We start from the raw sequence: 22,003 nt of genomic DNA on the forward strand, positions 1-22,003 counted from the left end.
AGTTGTTTCACCTGTAAAACTCCTTCTTTGTTTTTTATATTTATATTTTATACATCCTCACTTAAAAGAAATTCACTTAGCAAATGTAAAACTTAAGAAATATAGATAAGTTAGAATTTCACTCTCAAGAATCATCAAGTCCCGCCTTCCCTGCTCCCCAAGCTTCTAAAATATCACTGGCTGTGGGTCACTCCACAGGGATAGATACCATAGCTGCTAGCCCCATCTTTGAATCCGGTTTGGCACCCTACAGTATGGGTGCTCTCTTTGGGTGCCAGGGGGATTACAGGGAGAGTTCTCAAAGAGCCTTTACTTCTGCTTTTGATTCTAAAGAAAATATCTGACTAATAGATTTTTAGGAAATCTCATTTCAAATTTTTAGGTTAGAATCAGGAGCTAGGTTAGACAGGAGGAATTTAAGGAGCTTTTGCCTAACTGGAAATCAGCATCAAGACAGCTTTGCTGCTATTCCCAGCAATGTGGCTCATATATAAAACTTAAGTTTGCCACTGCCCGCGGGCCTGAAGCCCATGGTGAATAAAATGCCGGGTGCAGTGTGCTTGTAAGACAAGAGCCCTCCCTTACTTTGTAAGATGTTTCTTTCCCAGTCTGCGTTTCTATTCCTAATGCCTTGGCAGTGCTGAGGCTCTGCTACCGGCCAGCAGACTTGCCTGGTGCTTTTTGCTCAAGTCACCTGTCCTGGATCATCTGTAATCAAGGTCTGCCTACCTATTAGGGCCCCTGGTTATATGGTTTTGAATACTCTGTTTGGCTGATCTTTCACCTGAATGCTGCTCTGTCCATTGATAACCATGTTCATCCATTCAACAAATATTTACTGAGTGCCAGGCACTGTTCTAGGACCTGGAAATATAATAGTGAACAAAATAGAAAACAAAACAAAACAACAAACGCTGTCTTCATGGAATATTCTAATAGGTATCAAAGCCTGGTCAACTGGGTTCCTGCCTCATCTGCCACAGCTGAATACTTTCCCTATACCTGAAAATCCTTTTCCAGCTCTCAGTTCTCTACAGTCTGCTGTCCCACTGCAGTGAAGTGAACCCTCCTCTTATAAGATAAAAAAAGTGTTATACGAAGAAAGGGCACCTGTCCAAGAGCAAGTACATAGAAGCAGCATAAATCTGGAGGTCAAAAGGAGTGGAGGTTGGCAAATACGCAGGGGACAATAAACACAACTTTTAAAGTGTGACTTAAAAAGAGGAACAAAGAAGCAGCAGGCCCATTGGGTAGAGTCAAGTTGGCTGTGATCTACTTAGGAAAAAGTATGTGATTGAAGCTCAGTTTTACTTCTGTCTTCTTCCGGAGGAGAGTAAGGAGGGGAGGGGAGGAGAGGCACGCCAGCAAGAGAAAGAGAAGCCCAAGGTGGGAGGACCCAGTTACTGTAAACAGTCTCCCAGCTGTAATAAATGGCATCCCAATGTGCTATGAAAAAGGTGCAAATCATATGGCGGATCCAGTTTATAAAGAAGTAGAATTATACAGAATGGTAGAAGTGCCAGTTTGCCAGAGATGGGTAAGTACTGCCCCTATTTTCACAAAGTGTAAGAAGGGAAATTTTACATAACAAAGACCAGTGGCTTGAGGTTAGATTTGTTTCAGGTGTATAAACTATTTAGGTGTATAAACAGGCCTGTAGACCTGTTTCTTCTTGGTCACACCCACGGTGTGGCCACTGCCCCAGTGGTTTTGGGGTGCTGGCCTTGGAATAAAGGCACCAGAAGTAGCCCCTGAATCCTTCTTGGGTTTTCCTACTCTTTATGGAGCTTGTCATCCAGATCACTGGCCAGAACCTTGATGTGATTTCCATCCTTCACGTCTTTCTGTCTGTTCCAGAACCAGTCTGTGATCTTGTGTTGGCTTGGATTTTGCGTGATGGTGGTCACAAGTTCCACTTCATCCTCAGGGACCTCTCTTTGGGAGTCAATGTTTATTTTCCTCAGCACCAAGTGAGTATACTGTTGCCCCACCCCCTTCCTGGCAGTGATGGCAAAGGCTGTTTTCTGCAGCCCAACAATGTTGGTGTTGAGAACTCACAAAACAAGCTGGAACTTCTCAGGGATCACTAGAGATGTGGTGGTGGTATGGAGGCCTCCTGTGGAAGACAGATGTTGTATTTTTAAAGAGTTTGTTTGGAAGCCTCTAGGTCAGGAGCAGAGAAATGATCTATGGGTCAAATCTGGCCTGTTGCTTATTTTTGTAAATAAAGTTTTATTGCAATGAAGCCATGCCCATTTGTTTATGACTGCTTTTGTGATATGGCAGCATTTTGGAGAAATTCGACCACCATTTCTAAAGTATTTACTGTATGCCAGCCAATCACTAGGAATGTGAAGATGAATAATTGTCTGGTAGAGGAGACACGTACAGAAAGGGACAATTGCAAATAGAGCAGTACTTGCTATGAAAGGAATATGTCCAGAATGGTGAGAGAGCACTGAGGGGGAGTTTACCCACCTGAAGAAAGATAAGGTGGAAGTTGAGTATGGAAGAATGAGCTGGAATTGGGCCCTTGATGAAGCAGGGTATTCTAAACGGAGGCGTCTGCTTCAGCAGTGGTGCAGGGCATGGGGTAGCATGTTTAGTGGGAGAATAAAACTCGGTGTGATATTGTTAGAAAGTGCAAAGTGGCAAATGGCAGGAGATGCAGGATGAGGCCAGGTTCAGAGAAGAAATGTTTTGCCAAGTTGACGTACTTCAACTTTACTATAGCAGCAAACAAAACACTACTGAAGTGTTTTCGTTGCTGGAGGAAAACTGTCGGATTTGCAAATTAGATGAGCCCCTTTGGCAATGATGTGAGTCAAAGCAGGAATCCCGGAGCCTGGCTTAGGTGTTATTGATAGAAACAAATCAAGAAGAGGCTAGTGGCTGGACTAGGGTAGTGATGGTGTGGGTTGAAAGGAGGAACAGATTTGAGAAATATAGGATGTGAGACAGGCATAATGTAGTGGCATTTGATTTGGTAAAGGAAGAGTATGATAAATCAAGACTAACTCATAGATTTCCAGGATGGTACCTAGATAAATGATGGTAGTTGATATGGAGAATCAGATGGAGAATCAGGTTTGGGCATGTGAGAGATGATGAATTTGGTTCTGAACACGTTGATGTGACGAACTTGAAAGTTATCTATTTGGAGATTTCCAGCAAGCAGTTATATATGTGATCCTGAAACTTAGAGGGAAGACAGGGCCAGTCAGCCATCAGTGTCCACGTAGTGGCTTAAAATATAGTAGAAGAGCATGTAGATTAGAAAAGCATGGATCCAAGTGGAATCATCAAGAAATCTAACGTTTTTGAGTGACGGGCAGAGGAGGAGTAACCTATACAAGAGGCCAAGAAGGAACTGTTGAAAGTCAGGAAGGGGGCTCATTTTCCGTATATAACTTATGAAAAATGGATAAATATGCTCTGTATAAAAGTAAAATCAGGGGCTTCGCTGGTGGCGCAGTGTTTGAGAATCCGCCTGCCAATGCAGGGGACGCGGGTTCGAGCCCTGGTCTGGGAAGATCCCACATGCCGCGGAGCAGCTGGGCCCGTGAGCCACAACTACTGAGCCTGCGCGTCTGGAGCCTGTGCTCCACAACAAGAGAGGCCGCGATAGTGAGAGGCCCGTGCACCGCGATGAAGAGTGGCCCCCGCTTGCCGCAACTAGAGAAAGCCCTCGCACAGAAATGAAGACCCAACACAGCCATAAATAAATAAACAAATTTTAAAAAGAAGAAAAAAAGAAAGTGGCTGGAAATATAGGTTCTTTAAAAAATAAATAAATAAATAAAGGTAAAATCAGGCAAATTGAAACTATGTCTCAATGCACTGATTCATGCCCAGTGTCAGCCTAGATAGAGGACCCTAGGACAGAGGAGCGAGACTCTTTATTGTAGTCAGCATTTCAATCAATGTCTTAGACAGAAGACACCTCCTTAAATGTCTAGACTATGGTAAGCCGAGAGGAATACAAAATACATTCGATAAAAGAATTAGGGTGTGAGAAAATCTTGACTGACTAGAGCCACAGGCCCTATCTAATAAAATAAAATTTAAGAAGGATTAAAGGTTCAGTAGCAAAGTACAGGATGGGAAAGTGTGATTTAGCAATTGATTGTAGAAAGAAAAAACTTATAGGAACTAGTTGATAATTAACTCAGTATGAATCAAGAGCATGAAGTAGCTGCCAAGAGGAGGTAAGATGAATCCGACCAATGGAATTGGAGCATAGCGTCTAAAACAGTGGTTCTCAAACTTTAGTACCCATGAGAGTCAGCTGGGGAATCTTTACAACGCCTTGAGCTCAAGCTATACTAAGTACCAATTAAATCAGAATCTCTGGGAGGGGGCGGGGTGTAGGCATCAGTATTTTTTTAAAAACTCCCCAGGGGATTCCAAAGGCAAGCCAAATTTGAGAACAAGTGGATAGACTTGAGAACAGAAAATAGAATAATGGTTTTTACCTGGGAGCAGGAGACATTGGAATCACCTGGGGGTGGTGTTTTTCAAAATACATATGACAGACCCTCTTCTTCCCAAGGTTCTGATAAGCCTTTGGGGTTGGAGTTCTAATGTACTACCCAACTCCACCTGGGTTGAGAACCATGGGTCTAGACTAACTCTCCTCTGTCCTGCTCAGACCACACCTAATGTCCTGAGTTTGTTCTGGCTGCCTCTCTAAAAACGCTATAGATTAAAATTCTCAAGTTTAATGTGGTGTAGCCACAGGCTGCACCTTGGGTCCTGGGAGACAGGGAGCATGGCAGGGGCCGGAGGGATAGCCAGGAGGTTGGGGTGGGGGTGGGGGGGCGGGTAGCTAAAAAGCGAAATACTGTCAGTATTTTAAAAATCAAGAAATTTCATATGATCTTGACTTTCAGGTTCCCTTAAAAACTGGTAAAATCTGGCAAATCTGAGCCCACCTTCCCCTCGCCGTAGTCATTTGGAGCTGAGTGACTGCTGCCTGCTTCAGAGCAGGCCTGTACTTTCCAGCCCTCACTTCACTTACATTTATCAGACAGGCTCCCACAGATGCTTGAGTTGGCTGCCCTTCCTGTAGGCTAAGGGATCAGGTTCTAGGAAAGGGAGAAGGAAGGTGGAAAATCTTAACATCACGTCACATAAGGAGTACTTTTAAGTATCTGAGGTATTAGATAAAAAACTCAGGAGGCTTCTTCACATTCTTGGTGCAATGCCACGTGAAGGAAGATTGGACTTGCTTGGGTCCAAGATGAAAAACCAGGACTACCGGGTAGAAACTACTGGGAGACAGATCTGAACTCCATCTCCCAACCAATTTTCTAATAAGCAGAACTGTCTAAAGAGAAAGAGATGCTTTCAGAGACAGTGAGTTCTCAGTCGTAGAGAGGGGTTGGGCTCAGTTTCTGACACCTGTGTCAGGCTTGGGATGGACATGGGGGTGGAAATGACAGCCGGGCTTGGAGTTGGGTGGGGAACCTGATGCCATTGGATCAGGGGCCTTGGTGTCTGGAACCAAGGGGCAGTTACCGAAAACCACTTTCGAATGAAGTGTTGGATCACAACTAAGTGATGGTTTGAGTTCAAATTGCCAATGCAAAGCGAGCTCGGCAGAGTCAAACGGGGTGGGGATTAGGCAGGGCAGCTGGAGCAGCTGGTGGTGAGAGGGTGATCTGGAGCAGTGCCTGGGTTTGGGGGAAGGAAAGGGAAGGAGGGGGTGGTATTGGTAAGACGAGCTCTGGTCTTTCCGTCTTAGGCACAGTTGGGCCCTGAGTGCTAAAGGGCCAGGAAGCCCTGAGGGGAGTGGTGGGGGTTCCCAAGCATTACGTGAGATGCATCTTTTCATGTGCTTTCTCAGCCTTGGTTCTGGTTCCAGCCTTGACAATCACCACACCTGAGAGCCAAGAATAATGTGCATAAGTCTTGCCTTTCCTGGTTATGAATTTGTGTTTTGAGATGAAGTTAGAGCATTTGACTGTATTCAGACGTTTGTAATCTTTTTTAATTATATGAAGAATAAGGTTCGGGATGAGTTTGGCATCTGCTAGTAAACTCATTTCAAAACTGATGAACCCATGCTGGTGAGATATAGGACTTTTTCTTTAAAATAAAAGTCTGTACGGTTTTTTTTCTGATTGTAAAATACATACAAAAAAAGAAATCACAAAGAAGAAAACTAAAATCACCCACAATTGTATCATCTGGCGATAACATGCTATGAAATTTGTAGTGTGCTCTTCCACTCTTTCCTTGTGCATGTTTTTAAAAAAAATTTTTTAACATGGAACAATATTAAATAAACTGTTTAATAACTTTTTTCACTTAAAATATCTCCAACTTTTCCTACATAATTACATATGTGGGGTGCAGAGAAGCACAGAATGTTGGATAAGGAAGTGCCTTGTTCTGTAGTTAGACTGTTCACGTCTTGCCTCCACCGTGTAGCTTCTTTGTGCTTCCATCTTTCATCTGTAAAATGTAGAAAATAATAGTTCTATGTCACCAGGTAGGACTGTGAAGATTAAGTGACATATTCCATGCGAAGTTCTTAGAAGAGTGTTTGGAACAAATTTAATGACTGTATAATATATAATTGTGTAAATACATTATAATATAGTGAAGCAATCTTATCTATTATACCACATTCAGGTTTCTCCTAATTCTAGGTGTTATCACAGGTGTGATTTTTTTAATATACTGACATGAGTTACGTGAAAGTCACATCAATAAATAATTACTAATTCTATGTTTAAAAGAACATAGAATTACTAATATTTTTCCAGATTAGAGCAACTAGGTAATTCAGAACTCCCTTCCTCTGTATGCACTAGTATCTAACTCTCTGATGTCAACCTATTGTTTAGCATATTACTTAGAAACTAAGAATAATGCTTTGTACTTCGCCAGCATGAGTAATCCACAAAACAAGCATTTGATTCAAAGAAAACTGTTAGAAAGAAGTTATTTTTCTAAAAGAGATGACACAAAAATCTTTAGTAGTTTTTATAACTGGTCTCAAAACCCAATAATAAATGGACAATTAAAACTTATGCAGGGAAACTTTTAGATCACTGCATCCAACAAAAGCAGAATATATATTGTTTTTAAGTTGCACACAGAACATTTACCATGGTAGACCATATTCTGGGTAATAAAAATGTCTCAAATTTAAAAGTATTCAGGTCACATAAAGCAGCGGGGACTGGTTTCGTGGAAGACAGTTTTTCCATGGACTGAGGAGTGGGGGGAGGGCAGGTGGCTCAGGCGGTGATGCGAGCGATGGGAGAGGCAGGTGAAGCTTCACTCGCTCACCCGCCGCTCACCTCCTGCTGTGCGGCCGGGTTCCTAACAGGCCGCGGACCGGTACCAGCCGTTGGGGACCCCTGACATAAAGTATGCTGTCTGACCACAATGGAATTAAATTAGAAATCAACAGGAAGATGTGTGAAATATCTGTAGATATTTGCCTGGCATCAATCATCCATCGGTTGAAGAAATCAAAAGGGACAGGAGAAACTATTTTGAACTGATTGAAAATGAAAACACAACACGTCAAAATCTGTGGGATGCCTTTAAAGCAATATGTAAGGGGAAAATTTATAGAACTAAACATCTATGTTAAAAAGAAGAAAGGTCTCAAATCAGTGTTAAGGATCTAGAATTGCCAAAACAGTGTTTTTTTAAAAAAAGAACAAAGGTGGGGGATTAATACTACCTGATTACAAGACTTATTCTAAAGCTACAGTAATCAAAACTGTGATGGGACACCAAGATCATGATCCATTGAAATAAAAAGTGGTTAAATTAGGCTTCATCAAAGTAAAAAATTCTTGCTCTTCAAAACACACCATGAAGAAAATGAAAAGATAATCCACAAGCTGGGAGAAAACCTTTGTAAATCATATTCCTGATAAAGGACTTGTGTCCAGATTATATATGTGGAACTCTCAAAACTCAATAATAAGAAAACAACAACGTAATAAAAAATGGGTGAAAGATTTGAATAGACATTCCATCGAAGAAGATAGGTGATGGCTACTAAGGGCTGGAAAAATACTCAACATCATTAGTCATTAGGGAAATGCACATTAAAACCACAGTGAAATACCACTACACACCTATTAAGATGGCTAAACCTAAAAAGACTGATCATATCCAGTGTAGAGAAACTGGAACTCTCATGGACTACAGATGGGAATGCAAAATGTATAACCACTTTGGAAAACAGTTTGGCAGTTTCTTAAGAAGTTAAACTCATACCTCCCACTGATCTAGTCATTTTTCTCTTACTTATCCAAGATAAAAGAAAGCATGTGTCCGTACAAAGATGTGTACATGAATGTTCATAGTAGATTTATTTATAATATCCGAAGTATCCGTCAGTAGATGAACGGATAAACAAATCATGGTCTATGTATGCAATGAACTACTATTCAGCAATAAAAAGGAACTACTGGTCTACCCATCAACATTGGTAAATCTCAAAATAATTATGCTGATTGAAAAACCCAGACAAAAAAGTGTATATACTGTATGATTCCATTTACATGAAATTCTAAAAAGTACAAACTAATCTGTAGTGATAAAAAGCAGATAAGTGATTGTTTCAGAATGGAAAGGGGTAGAGGGAGGGATTACAAAGGCACAGGAAAAAATTGGGGGGGATGATGGATATGTTCATTATCTTGAATGTGGTGATGGTTTCACAAGAGTATCAACCTTATCAAATTGTACACTTCAGATAGGTGAGTCAACCAAATCACGCCTCAGTAAAATTGTTTTAAAAAAAGAACAAACTCATGTATGCCTCCTTTGGTCTCTGTGCCCAGGTTTTATACGCACATGCTTTGGGGGCTGCTGGGGTTTGTTCACTGATCAGCATGTGAAAAACCGTGATCATTGAGCTTCCCTCACAGAAACATCTTCAGGGGCTGAAGACAGCCTCCCAACCAGACTTGCTCTCTCACTCAGGAGCCAGTACAGCCAAGGCTTCTCCATCCTTCCTCATGGCAATGCCAGAGAATAAATTCTGGGGCAGAAACCACCTGTCATTCAAGTTTGGCATCATCGAAGCATCTTACCCTGGGCCTGGTGTCAAGTATGTATTTGAAAACTGAAATGAACTGAGCGGAATCACGGTGTTCTTAACTATGGTTATTGCATCTACTCCTAGGTATACTTTGGCCCAGAATTTTATAAGAAGCTTGTTAACTCAGGTAACTTTTGCTTTTGGATCCAAGGTGCACAGCCCCATAGCAGATAAATTATCTCCTCAAATTCCTGACTTTTTGCAAGTCCTTGACAATGATACTGGAGTATTTGGCAACTGAGCATGACAATCTAGAATCTTGGTCTACAGTCGTCTCATCTTCCTGTAACTGCAAACTCCTAACTAACTCCCTAGGTTATGAACCTACAGTCAGGTTGGTTGTCTGGATGTTTCGCATCAATCTTTGTAACCCTGCCTTACTGCTCCCACAGGCCCAGCATGATGGTTTTTGACTCTGTCCACCAGTAACTCCTACCAAAACAAACAAAACACGACTAAAGGCAGAACAGACTAAAATTACCTTCTCAGTGTTTCTTAACTCTGGTTGCACATCAGGATCATCTGAAGAGACTTTTTTAAGAGAGAGAGATACCTTAAATTGATGAAATTTTTTTTATGAGGCATGATCTTTGTATCACCTCTATTTTATTTTATTTCATTATTATTATTATTATTATTTTTTTTTTTTTTTTTTTTTTTTGGCCATGCCATGCAGGCTTGTGGGATCTTAGTTTCCCAACCAGGGATCGAACCCAGGCCCTCGGCAGTGAAGACGCGGAGTCCTAACCATTGGACCACCAGGGCATTCCCTTTAATTGACAAATTTGAAGATTCCTCCTACCCCACCCTCTCCTACTTTAAAAAAAATTTTTTTTATTCAGGTATAATTGATGTACAATACTGTATGTTTCAGGTGTACAACATAGTGATTCACAATTTTTAAAAATTATACTCCTTTTAGAGTGTGAGAGCACTTATATGTGGAACCTAAAAAATACAACAAACTAGTGACTATAACAAAAAAGAAACAGACTCACAGGTATAGAGAACAAACTAGTGTTTACCAGAGGGAAGAGGGAAGGGGGGAGGGGCAAGATAGAGGTAGAGGATGAAGAGGTACAAACTATTAGGTATAAAATAAATAAGTTACAAGGATATATTGTACAGCACAGGAAATATAGTCACCTGGAGAGATTGTAAAAGCATGATGGTTCCCACTTCAAACCAATTAAATCAGAATCCCTAGGGGGTGACCACTCCACATGAGGTTTTTCTTTTTTTAAGCTCCACAGGAATTCTAATATGCAGCTAGTTGAGAACCGCTGCTGTGTTGATGGCATCATCTTTTTGTTTGGAAAGTCAGCACTTAACATTTCTGAAAAAAACCTGACTGCCTTTGTTCTAGCCTCTACAACTACATTTTCTTAAAAGGCCAAGTTCTCTCATTGGTTATGTACAGGTCATGGTAGTTGTGGGAAGATTTATCCTGTAATTAGGAATAAAATGAAACTTAATTTCTGTAGAAAATTATGTTGTACTGTATAGTAAATTACACTTTTCATGGGGAAATTATGGAAAAAGAATTTGGCATTGGCCGGAATAATGTAATGTTTAATTTTTTAATTACATAATTAAAAGATAATTAGCTAAATAGGTAATAATTTGGCTAATTGCAGTGATTAAATGATTGCTTCCATAATGTAAATTACTTTCCACCATAGTCAGTGATTTAAAATATTTTCTAAACATCTAGCGGTATTTTAAATGGCCTGTATTTGGTTGATGGTCTCCCTGTGACCAATTTGTCAGCTGCACCAAAGGAAGCGATCAGAAGACCAGTCATCCAGGGCTGCAAGGGTCTGTCAGGATCTCTGGGTCCTAGCTAAGTATAACTCCATTGGAAGCCGGGAAAGGAGACTCTGCAGGTACTTGGGCTCATGGCTGGTGTGCCAGGTATTGTCTTTATGTCTTGAAAAACTCTGAGTCTCAGTTTCTTCCCCTGTGTGGAGGGAATAATAAAACCCGCCTTGCAGGATTGTTGCCTCTATATGCATAATAATAGCTCTTAGCATAATACCTGGCATATAGTTAATACTCACAGGATGAGAGTAATTATTATTATTATTTTTTGGAGTCAGTTCATAATTTTTCTTTGATCGTTAATTTTTATTGGAGGATGGTTGCTTTACAATGTTGTGTTAGCCTCCACTGCACAACAGAATGAATCAGCCATACACATACGGGTATCCCCTCCCTTTTGGACTGCCCTCCTATTTAGGTTACCACAGTGCATTAGGTAGAGTCCCCTGTGAATTATTATTTTTTAAATTATATTCTTTGCACCAGATCTTTCTTATACTGCTCCTGGCCCTTTATTTGGCCATCAAGAGGACCTACGGAGACGTAGGGGCGCTGCAGAGTTGGCTGGGTCACTGGATTCTTGGGTGACAGTTCCTGGTGCTGCATGACAGAGTGGCAGGTAGGGGTGGGGCTATGTTTATGGCTCTGGGTGCCTCCTCCGTTGAGGAGGGCTTGGGAACTGAGGTCATCCTTGTCATCCACATTGAGGGAGATCCAACGGTCCAGAAAGCTCGCCTCAGGAAGCCAAACCTGGAAAGTGAAACCAGCGGACGTCACAGTGGAAATCAAGGCTATTTAACAAAACTTCCTATGGAGATTTGAAGTCTATTTTCTGCTGTCTCTTAGGGAAAAAAGGCTTTCTTTTTTTATATTTTGCAAGGTTTTCACTTCTTGACTTTCCCTTTCTCTGACATTCTACACACAAATTGAAATTCAGCCAACATTCTGCATCCGAGTGGAGAAGAATGAGGTAACTTATTAAATCATAGATTTACATCTGGAAAGGCTCATCTAGATTTGGGCTTTTTCAGATGACTTCTCAGTCTCCTGAGTGAAGTAACTCAGGTGAAATCAAATGGACGAGGCTCCACCTCCACCCGCTGTTTCCCCACTTCAAATTAAAGGATACCGCTTTTATCTGTTTTATACGTTGGGATTTTTGAATAAAATTCTACTTGCAAATAAGGATTCTAGTACTAAAAAAGTGGGAAACCAGAGAATTAGTAACGCTTCCATTTTATAAATGGAATTTAGAGTGGTAAACTTGTTTGAAGTTACACATTTAAAAAAATAATAGAACTAAGACTAGTAATTAGCTCTGATTTTCAGTCCATGGACCTAGTCCCCTATATTATGTTGCCCCATAAAAGGTAGGGAAAGGCAGGTAGGAAAACATAACACGCTTTCCAGGACACGGCTGTGAACACATTGCAAGAGAAATCTTCCAGCAAAGTAAAGGGAAACATCTTAATAGTGGAGTCATCATCTTGAAGGAAAACCATATAAAAAAGGGACCCAGAAGGGCATGTTTTAGCTTCATTTCTCTCTTCCATTAGAAGCTTTCTATTGTATTGCCAATTAAGTGACTTGACCTGGGAGAAGGCACTTTAGAAACCATACAAAGGTCTGCATGTCATAACTAGAAATGGGGGAAGGACCCTATAAAACATTAGTTTCATAACAGATCCTCTGGATTATGTTACAGAGAAACTAAGGTGGGTATATTTCTCACTGTTGAGACTTAGGACTCATTTATTTATTTATTTATTTATTTATTAATATTTTAAAAATTTTTATTGGAGTATACTTGATTTACAATGTTGTATTACTTTCTGCTGTACAGAAAAGTGAATCAGTTATACATACACATATATCCACTCTTTTTTTAGATTCTTTCCCCATATAGGTCATTACAGAGTATTGAGTAGAGCTCCCTGTGCTATACTGTAGGTCCTTATTAGTTATCTATTTTATATATAGTAGTGTGTACATGTCAATCCCAATCTCCCAATTTATCCCTCCCCACCCTTCCCCTCTGGTAACTGTAAGATTGTTTTCTACATCTGTAACTCTATTTCTGTTTTGTAAATAAGTTCATTTGTACCATTTTTTTACATTCTATATGTAAGTGATATCATACAATATTTGTCCTTCTCTGTCTGATTTACTTCACTCAGTATGACAATCTCTGGGTCCATCCATGTTGCTGCAAATGACATTATTTCATTTTTTTTATGGCTGAGTAATAGTCCATTATATATATATAATATGTGTGTGTGTGTGTATATATATATATATATATATATATATATATATATATATATATATATTCATCTGTCGATGGACATTTAGGTTGCTTCCATGTCTTGGCTATTGTAAACAGTGCTGTAATGAACACTGGGGTGCATATATCCTTTCAGACCATGTTTTCCTCTGGATATATGCCCAGGAGTGGGATTGCAGAGTCATATGGTAGCTCTATTTTTAGTTTTTTAAGGGACCTCCATATTGTTCTCCATAGTGGCTGTACCAGTTTACATTCCCACCAACAGTGTAGGAGGGTTCCCTTTTCTCCACACCCTCTCTAGCATTTATTGTTTGTAGATTTTTCGATGATGGCCATTCTGACTGGTGTGAGGTGATAGCTCATTTTAGTTTTGATGTGCGTTTCTCTAATAATTAGTGATGTTGAGCATCTTTTCATGTGCTTCCTGGCCATCTGTATGTCTTCTTTGGAGAAATGTCTGGTTAGATCTACCGCCCATTTTTTGATTGGGTTGTTTGTTTTTTTGTTATTGAGCTGCATGAGCTGTTTGTATATTTTGGAGATTAATCCCTTGTCGGTCACATTGTTTGCAAATATTTTCTCCCATTCTGTGTGTTGTCTTTTCGTTTTGTTTATGGTTTCCTTTGCTGTGCAAAAGCTTTTGAGTTTAATTAGGCCCCACTTGTTTATTTTTGTTTTTATTTTCATTGCTCTAGGTGGGTCAAAAAAGATCTTGCTCTGATTTATGTCAGAGAGTGTTCTGTCTATGCCTTCCTCTAAGAGTTTTATAGTGTCCGGCCTTACATTTAGTTTGTTAATCCACTTTGAGTTTATTTTTGTGTATGCTGTTAGGGAGTGTTCTAATTTCATTCTTTTACATGTAGCTGTCCAGTTTTCCCAGCACCACTTATTGAATAGACTGTCTTTTCTCCATTGTGTATTCCTGCCTTCTTTGTCATAGATTAGGTGACCATAGGTGTGTGGGTAGGACTCCTTATTTATGACACTGCCCCTGTGTGGTACTCAGCTGTAGCATTCATGGCAATCAATATCTGCCAAAGGGATGCACCTTTCTCAAAGGTATTTAATGGAAGCCTGTGGTTCCCATCAACAATACTCCATGTACTCCTTTTTCCTTTACTTGGTTATGACCTTGGACTTTAGTTCTATTCTACCCTGGTAGTCTCACTTCAAGGTGTGACATGACTCCTTTCTAGGAATCGTGACTTCTGGCTCATCTATTAGTCTGGGTAAGGCCTCTCTTATTTCAGCACCTCCACTGTAATCTCAAGCACTCCCACAAAACCACCCCCAGTTAACATACAACTAAGTCAAACAGAGTGCTTGCCCTGCCCCACCCCCAGTTCCAAGCAGACTTCTGTCTGTAAATTCCTCCTATTTACAAATTCTAGTGCTGCCGAGGAGAAGAAATCCTCAGTACTTATAGGGTAAGTGAAAGCAGTGTGTTCAATGAAAAGAACAAAGGTGAAACATCTGCACAAGTGGAAAGAAGAGTAGTCAGTTGGGGCAAAGAAATAAAGCTCAACCAGTGGTGAGTTTGGAGTGATGAGGACTGGTAAAATGGTCCCAATCCCTGGTTCACGGTGGTTTTGCAGGTAGAGCCACAGAATCCCTCCCAGGGCAGGACTGCAGGTGGAAGCCAGAACAGATACTAATGCTTCTCTTTAGTGCTAAATTGCATTTGAGAAGCTTGCAGATCCCTATTGCTAAACCTCCATGTAGATCCTTCTCCCTTAATTCAGTGCCACTTAACGTGATTCTAATTGGCAATGTGAGGCCTTTTTTTTTTAAAGGAATAAAATAAAGACAAAAGGCAATCATGTTGCTAGCAAGAAGTACTCAGTATAATGTACTTTGGGTTGTTTTAACATTACAACTTAACTAAATTGACCTTGGTTATTAGACCAGTTGAATAGAGATGTATTACTCTAATTTAACAAAGGAACGAAAGAATCATTAAAACATAAAATTTATGCATGCACTGGCTAACTACTTCTCTGTAGTTAAATGTAATTGCAGTTTTCCAGCAGAAGAATTTGTGGAGAATGAAAATGAGAAGAAATAAAGGCTTTGGAAAGTAGCACCAAATGGGTAGAAAATATGAAATTAATTATCTCAGTGCCAAAAAAATCTGTTTCTTATAAAGAACTGGAGATCTGTTGAACTTCAGAGTTATTTACTTTTTTTTTTTCAGAAATATGCTCACTGTCAGTGGAAGAACAATGTAAAGAAGAATCTTGTCACATGAGCCTTGTAGTATAGAGCTGGGATAGGGTCCAAAGAGCTCATCCGGTCCAGTCCTCTGTGTCCAATCAGATGGCTACTCCAACTGCTTGAAATCAGTGGTTACCATCTACTTTTTTTTTTTTTAATTAATTAATTAATTAATTTATTTATTTATTTATGGCTGTGTTGGGTCTTCGTTTCTGTGCGAGGGCTGTCTCCAGTTGCGGCGAGCGGGGGCCACTCTTCATCGCGGTGCGCGGGTCTCTCACTATCGCGGCCTCTCCTGTTGCAGAGCACAGGCTCCAGACGCGCAGGCTAAGTAATTGTGGCTCACGGGCCCAGTTGCTCCGCGGCATGTGGGATCTTCCCAGACCAGGGCTCGAACCTGTGTCCCCTGCATTGGCAGGCAGATTCTCAACCACTGCGCCACCAGGGAAGCCCACCATCTACTTTTGCTAGGTCTTTCTTTTATGTAAAAGCAAACAACCAAACAAAAAAGGAAGATCTGTTTTTCATCTTGATTCTTAAAATTTCTTCGAAGAAAAGTTTATCCCAAATGTTACATATTTCAGACTCAGTTTTAAGTCTGTTGTTGTTGTTTTTTTTTCTTATTTCACGTAATAACAATACTAAGAAAAGGATCGAGGAATCGGCAATGCACTAACATTTTCCCAACAGGTATTAATTTCGCTTTACATGTATAAAAAAAGAATGGCCGATTTAAAGGGGGATTAGTTAGAATTAAAAGCACTGAAAACGGAAAATTGTAAAAGATAATCTTAGCGGTGCTCATTCAGGCACCATACAGAGGAAAAGCAGTGTTAGTTCACCAGACCTAACGTATTCAGATCTCACTGAGCATCGCATATCTATTTTGAGATCAATGTATCAGGATGACTTAGCTTGCAGACATTCAACTTGAAGTTCAATTGGCTCCTGATTCAATACTTATCAGAAAACTTCTATCATCATTTGGATTTTCATGAAGCTCTGTCTACAAAGAGAAAGTAACTTTGCCTTGGACAGACCATAAAACGCTTATAATCGGAGTCATATCTAAAACCTTACTCTGGGAGAGAGCAGCCTCTAGAAATTCTTTCGGTTTGAGGTTGGCCGTGGCTTGTACGTAGGAAAAAAGGTGAAGTCAATTCCGCTCTCTACCTGCAAGCGGTGGTCCTAAAGATCCACACCTGGGCCAGGCGTGCGCAAACAGGTTTCCGGGAGCCAGATACTAAACTCTACCCTGGCCGTTCAGCCTCTTTCAGAGGGGGTGCCTCTGAGATGCCCCTGGAGTGGGTGAGTCACCAGAGTTGTTGGTGAATCCTATGGATGATGAGCCATGTTTTCAGCAACCTTGGAGGCTTTTCAGTCCTAGAAGCCCTCCCAGTGACTGAGATTCTCCATCTATGAAGCCACCGGATTGAATCTGCAAAGGTAAGGATCCCCATTAATTTCTGATGTGTGTGGTATATCTGCAAGAGACCTAGATTCTATACATTTTTTTCAGATTTCAGATTTTACACTTTTATGTCTTATTAATGGCAGGGGAGGGGATGTTTGCTGGAGGAATGTTTGCCATTAATAAAGGTGGACTCGCTGGGAATTTCTAAATGGATCTGATTCAATTCCCTGACAAATAGGTGATGCTTTATCTCTACACCTATAGTTCTCCTGCTAAGATGTGTGCTTTCTGTTTGGACATATGGCCACAGTTTGAAGATTTTTCTAGCTTTTACTTATTTTTATTTATATCCTGGCAGAGTTAATTATCTCCAGGGAATATTTGTGGTGTGCTCGATGGAGAGCTAGAGAATGGCTCTGGAGATAGATGTATTTAATTAAACTAAAAATTCTCCAACACATGTCTATGGAACCTGGTAGTGCAGAATGCTTGTTCCTGAAACAAATCTGGGACACATTTCAATCTCTATCCATCAGCGCCTATACATTATAGTTATTTCTTTTCTGTGTACTGTACTGGGGTTGATATGGGTGGAGAGGTAGAGGGAAAGAAAGCCAAGGCAGAAAAAAAAAGACTACACACGCACACAAATCAGAATGATATATTCATACGCCCGCAATATGTAAAACTAAAGATGTGTCAGAAATGGCTGATAAATTAACAACTTTTCCGAATGCCTCTTCAGCATCTAACAACTATGTGTTCTTACTTTTTAAAAGTTTGTTGATGCAAAGAATTATAATGATAGATATGTTGGTCTCTCACTTGCAATCAGGAATAAATTCTATGTGTTCACATTGTACCCTTTGAACCTCTTTGGGTCTAATGGATGCGGTGGTGTGCTACTCTGATCCCACCATCGGCAGGTGGTACTTATTCCCCCAGTTGTCCTGCGTGTTGTGGAGGCTGATGGCTTATAGCTGAGTTTCTCAGAGAGCAGCCCGCCTCCCATGAACGGTTCACCTGTCTGTTGTAACTGAATTGCAGCTCAGTCTCTCTCCCTATCCCAATCCCCGCCTCTCACGTGCTTAAAGATGTTGTTCCTGAGTGCTCTCCACCCAAAACCTTTGGCATGCATATTTCCATCTCAGAGTCTACCCAGAGAACCTGACCTAAGACAGAAGCAAGTTGCATTTTATTTGCTAATATGTTAGTTAAAAATGTTTGTATCTGCAATTTTAAGTACGATTGAGTCCAGCATTAAAAATATATATATAGTATGAGGCTTCGGAATTAAAATTAATCTGGCTTCATAAAATGTATTAGAATTTTTTTCCTTTTTTCCCTGGCCTGGAAATGTTTAAACAACATTGGAGTCATCTGGTACTTAAAGATTAAACCCATCTGGTCTTTGTGCCTTTTTTCATGATAGATTCTTAATCACCAGCCCAACATCTTCTACAGTGATTGGCAATTAAAGTAATTTATATTTTGTTAGGAAATCATTCACTTCCTCCGCGTTTTCAAATTTGTAGCCCTAGGTTTGCGAGCAGTCATGTCTTATAATTCTTTTAATCACTCCTGTGATTTGCCTCCTCGTCTTTAATCCTGTGCATTTTCCCCAGCTTCCACTTACGTGTGTGCTTTGCCACGTGCACGCTCTGCTTTAATCAAATCCACAGAGTGTGGATCTGCTTTGTTGATCGTAAATATTTTTATTTTAACTTTTGGATTTATTTATCCTTTCTGCTTTATTTGGGTTTGTTTTTGTTTTCTAGCTTATTAGTTTTAGCTTTTCTTTTATTGAATCCCTCTTAGTTTCTTTGCCTCCTAGTCCGTTCATTTTGGCCTCTTTAATGATCATCCTCTTCTTCAGTTCGTGCGCTGACTTGTTTCATAGGGAAATTGTGGCTTGCTTTTGCTCCAGAAAAATTTGTGTGTGCAGGTGAGAGTGTGCTTCCTTTGACTCTTTTGAATGTCTTTCCCTCATCTTTCTCTCACAGCTGTTCTGTTTCCCAAGGAATGTGTATTTATCCTGACTGATCTTCCTCTTTCTGGCTACTAGGTGCTCAGCTGGGTTTTTACATCACTGGCTTTTTCTGGGCTGGTTGACGAGACACCCCGCGTTATGGCAGTGTGGCGGATGATGGGTGGTGGCCATCCTGCGTGGGCTGGCGATGCAGTGGCCAGCAGGTTGCCAGTCTCCAGGTTGGCTCCCAATCTTTTCTCACCTCCACCCTCAGGAGTGGGAGGACATAACATACCCATTCGGCACTTGCTTGGCTTATTTAGGGGACAGGATCTGACACCTTAATGTGGGGCATATTTGGGGAAACAAGAGCTTTCCAAAATTTCTGCTCTGATTCTAGTCCAGAGCAGTCTGATGCAGGTCTGATGCTCTCGCCCAGCCCCAGGGAAAGCCTCACGACGGGTCTCTCACCTGGATGCCCTCAGGGCCCAAAGCCATGCTAACATCCAGTTCTGCATTGCTCTAAGCCCATGGTCAAAATAGGCATCTAGGCTGGATTTGGGAGTAGAGAAGTGGTAGCAGTAATCATTTCCTAGAATCTTCTCTTGGTATAAAAGACATATATTATAGCAGGGTAAACAGAAATGTTTCTCTGCTATTCCCTCCTTTTTTTTTACCCAGTACCTTAGTGATTTTATCCACTTTTGTACGAACCCCTCTGTGACAAATGCCAATGACATTCTATTTTCTTGAACTGTCAGTGGCCCCAGAGAAAACTAATCTGATAGCCCACCATTTCCAATCATAATGGTTTAATTTAACTACTTTAAATGAAATTCATCATTTTTGGTAGTTGGCCTACAGCACTTCATTGGTTTATATAAAATAACTTGAAATCGATGATCATTATGTTTAATTACCTAGGATAATAGTTTACACACAGTTCATTTTGGAAGTTTCTCCAAGAAGTTAAATTGCTCAAAAAAAAGACATGACATACATCTTAGCTATAGATATAGATATATATCTGGTAACCCTAATATATACATTGGGATTGCCAGATTTAGCCCAAAGCAACAAAAACAACCAAGACATTCAGTTAAAATTGAATTTCAGATAAACAATAAATTAAAATTTTAGTATCAGTATGTCCCAGGCAGGAAACATACTTATACTAAAATTGTATTCATTGTTTATCTAAAATTTAAATTGCAGTAGAAGTCCTGTATTTTATCTGTTAACCCCAAAATATTATACATATATATGCAAATAGAGGTTGTATATGAGAGAGAGGTGAAGACTGATTGGCTATTCTTGCCTTGAAAATTTTCAAGGCTAAAATCACTGTGGCCATGCTTTTTGACAGAAACAATACGCTACGGGTAAACCGCACGAAGGTGTGAAACTCTCTTGCTCACTGATGGAACTTTATAATTTATCATAATGCTTGACACAAGCTGTGTTCAGTGAATGTTTTCTCTAGTTTTTTCTGAATCCTAGAGCCCAGATGGTAACTCAAATATAAGCAATAATATACACATTCTACTAAAATGTGACAATTTAAACTTAACCAAAGCACCTATCCATCATTTTTATCTGTTTGTTTATTGATATTTCATCACGAGGAGAACTTGCTAAGAGTTTCACAACTACTATTCTATAAGATAGAATTTGCTCATCCGTTTGTTTTTTGGTGTAGACAATTATGTTCTGAGGAAACTCTGTTGGAGGTTGGATGTGTCCTGTTTAGGCTTCCTATCTTGCATAAGGTCATATATACAATCTGCATTCTAGATGCTTGCATTTAACTCTCAGCTGTTTAATGCTTATCACACGCATTGTTGTAAGAAATAATACTTATTGAGGAATTGGCTAGGGATAAGGAGTCTACTCATTCTTTTAGGTGTTAGAAATTCTCTTCAGAACAAGTAGGATTATCATTACCCTTGAATCTCATCTTTTTTAACTCTTGAATTTCACCTCTCCTGAATTATACTTTGCTATCGTGTTATAGGCCAGCATTGAAAAAAAGTGAGGAAAATTGATATTTTAGATTTTTTATTCATTAAAAATTGATTTTTATTTCTGATATATACAGAGGGGCTATCAATTCATTTATTGAAAACTTACTGTAAGCTGTACTATCATAGAGGCAATCCAGTTCTGTGAGTTTTGACAAATACAGTATGTGATATCCCCACAATGATCGAGATACAGAACGGTTCCACCACTCCAAAAAATTTCATCTTATTGTCCCCGGATAGTCAGCCTGTTTTCAGCAAGTGACAGAACCTCAGTTCTTGTCTTTTTTGAAGAAAGAATTCCACAAAGAGAGCAAGACTGTAAAGGAGGCACAGTGTTTATTAGAAGCACAGTACAGGTGGGAGAGCACATGGGCAGCCTTGCAGAGTGAGTTGCGCACAACAGGGGCAGCTTAGGTTGTTACTGTTACACAGCTTAGATGACGGTGACTCCCCTTTCCCTCCCCTATGATCGTGTCATCTGCAATTCCTTATCTGGGCTTCCACCAGGCACCATTTTGAATCTTTCCTGTGAGCACCTAAGCAAAACCCACAGGGGGTGGGGAGGATAAAAAACCACATTACAAATGACATTGTAATGATATTACAATGCGGCCAAGGTTACCAGAGGACACGTTGAGACCCCTTCTGTGCATGTGTCAGGCTGGGAAACCCTCTGGACCACAAAAATGAGGGGACTGTGGTGGGTTGCTTCATCTTTCACCCAATTAGGGCTCATCGTCCTGATAGTAGTTTATTTCAAAGGGTCAGCATGAAACCAGTTGCAGCAGGTCAAGCCAAAGCCTGTCTTATCTCCTACCTCAAAGCGCATGCTCCACGGTTTTCATGGTCAGAGTTTCTTGCTTCGATGCTACAGAGTTTCTGTTTTACATGCCATTCCTCTGTGCGTCATGGCCTCATTAAGTGCAAAACAAGGAGGTGGCTTTGCCCTCTGCCTAATGCCTATGCATGAGGACGCTGTCCTTGGGCATGGCCCTGTCTTTTCTGCCTGAAGCCCCTCCCCACGACTCCACCCCAGGCAGCCACTGACCTGATTCCTATCACTATGAATTAGTTTGCATTTTCTAGAGTTTTATATAAATGGATTCATAATATGTGCTCTTTTGGTCTGGCTGCCTTAACTCAGCATAATTATTTTGAAATTCATCAAAGTTGTTGCATGTATCCATAGCTCATT

The 22,003-nt window shown here is 40.3% G+C and overlaps 1 protein-coding gene across 2 annotated transcripts in view; it reads left to right on the forward strand.

The window, feature by feature from the left end:
- Nucleotides 1–15,860: 15,860 nt before the first annotated feature.
- LOC309634702 (uncharacterized protein) overlaps nt 15,861–22,003 on the forward strand; it is a 172,359-nt gene continuing 166,216 nt past the window's right edge. For both annotated transcript variants that reach the window (XR_014248311.1, XR_014248312.1), the window contains exon 1: nt 15,861–16,847. The gene's annotated coding sequence lies outside the window, so the exon portion shown is untranslated. The remainder of the gene's footprint in view (nt 16,848–22,003) is intronic.

Source organism: Balaenoptera borealis, assembly GCF_965194805.1.
Source record: "Balaenoptera borealis genome assembly, chromosome: 9".
Taxonomy (NCBI): domain Eukaryota; kingdom Metazoa; phylum Chordata; class Mammalia; order Artiodactyla; family Balaenopteridae; genus Balaenoptera; species Balaenoptera borealis.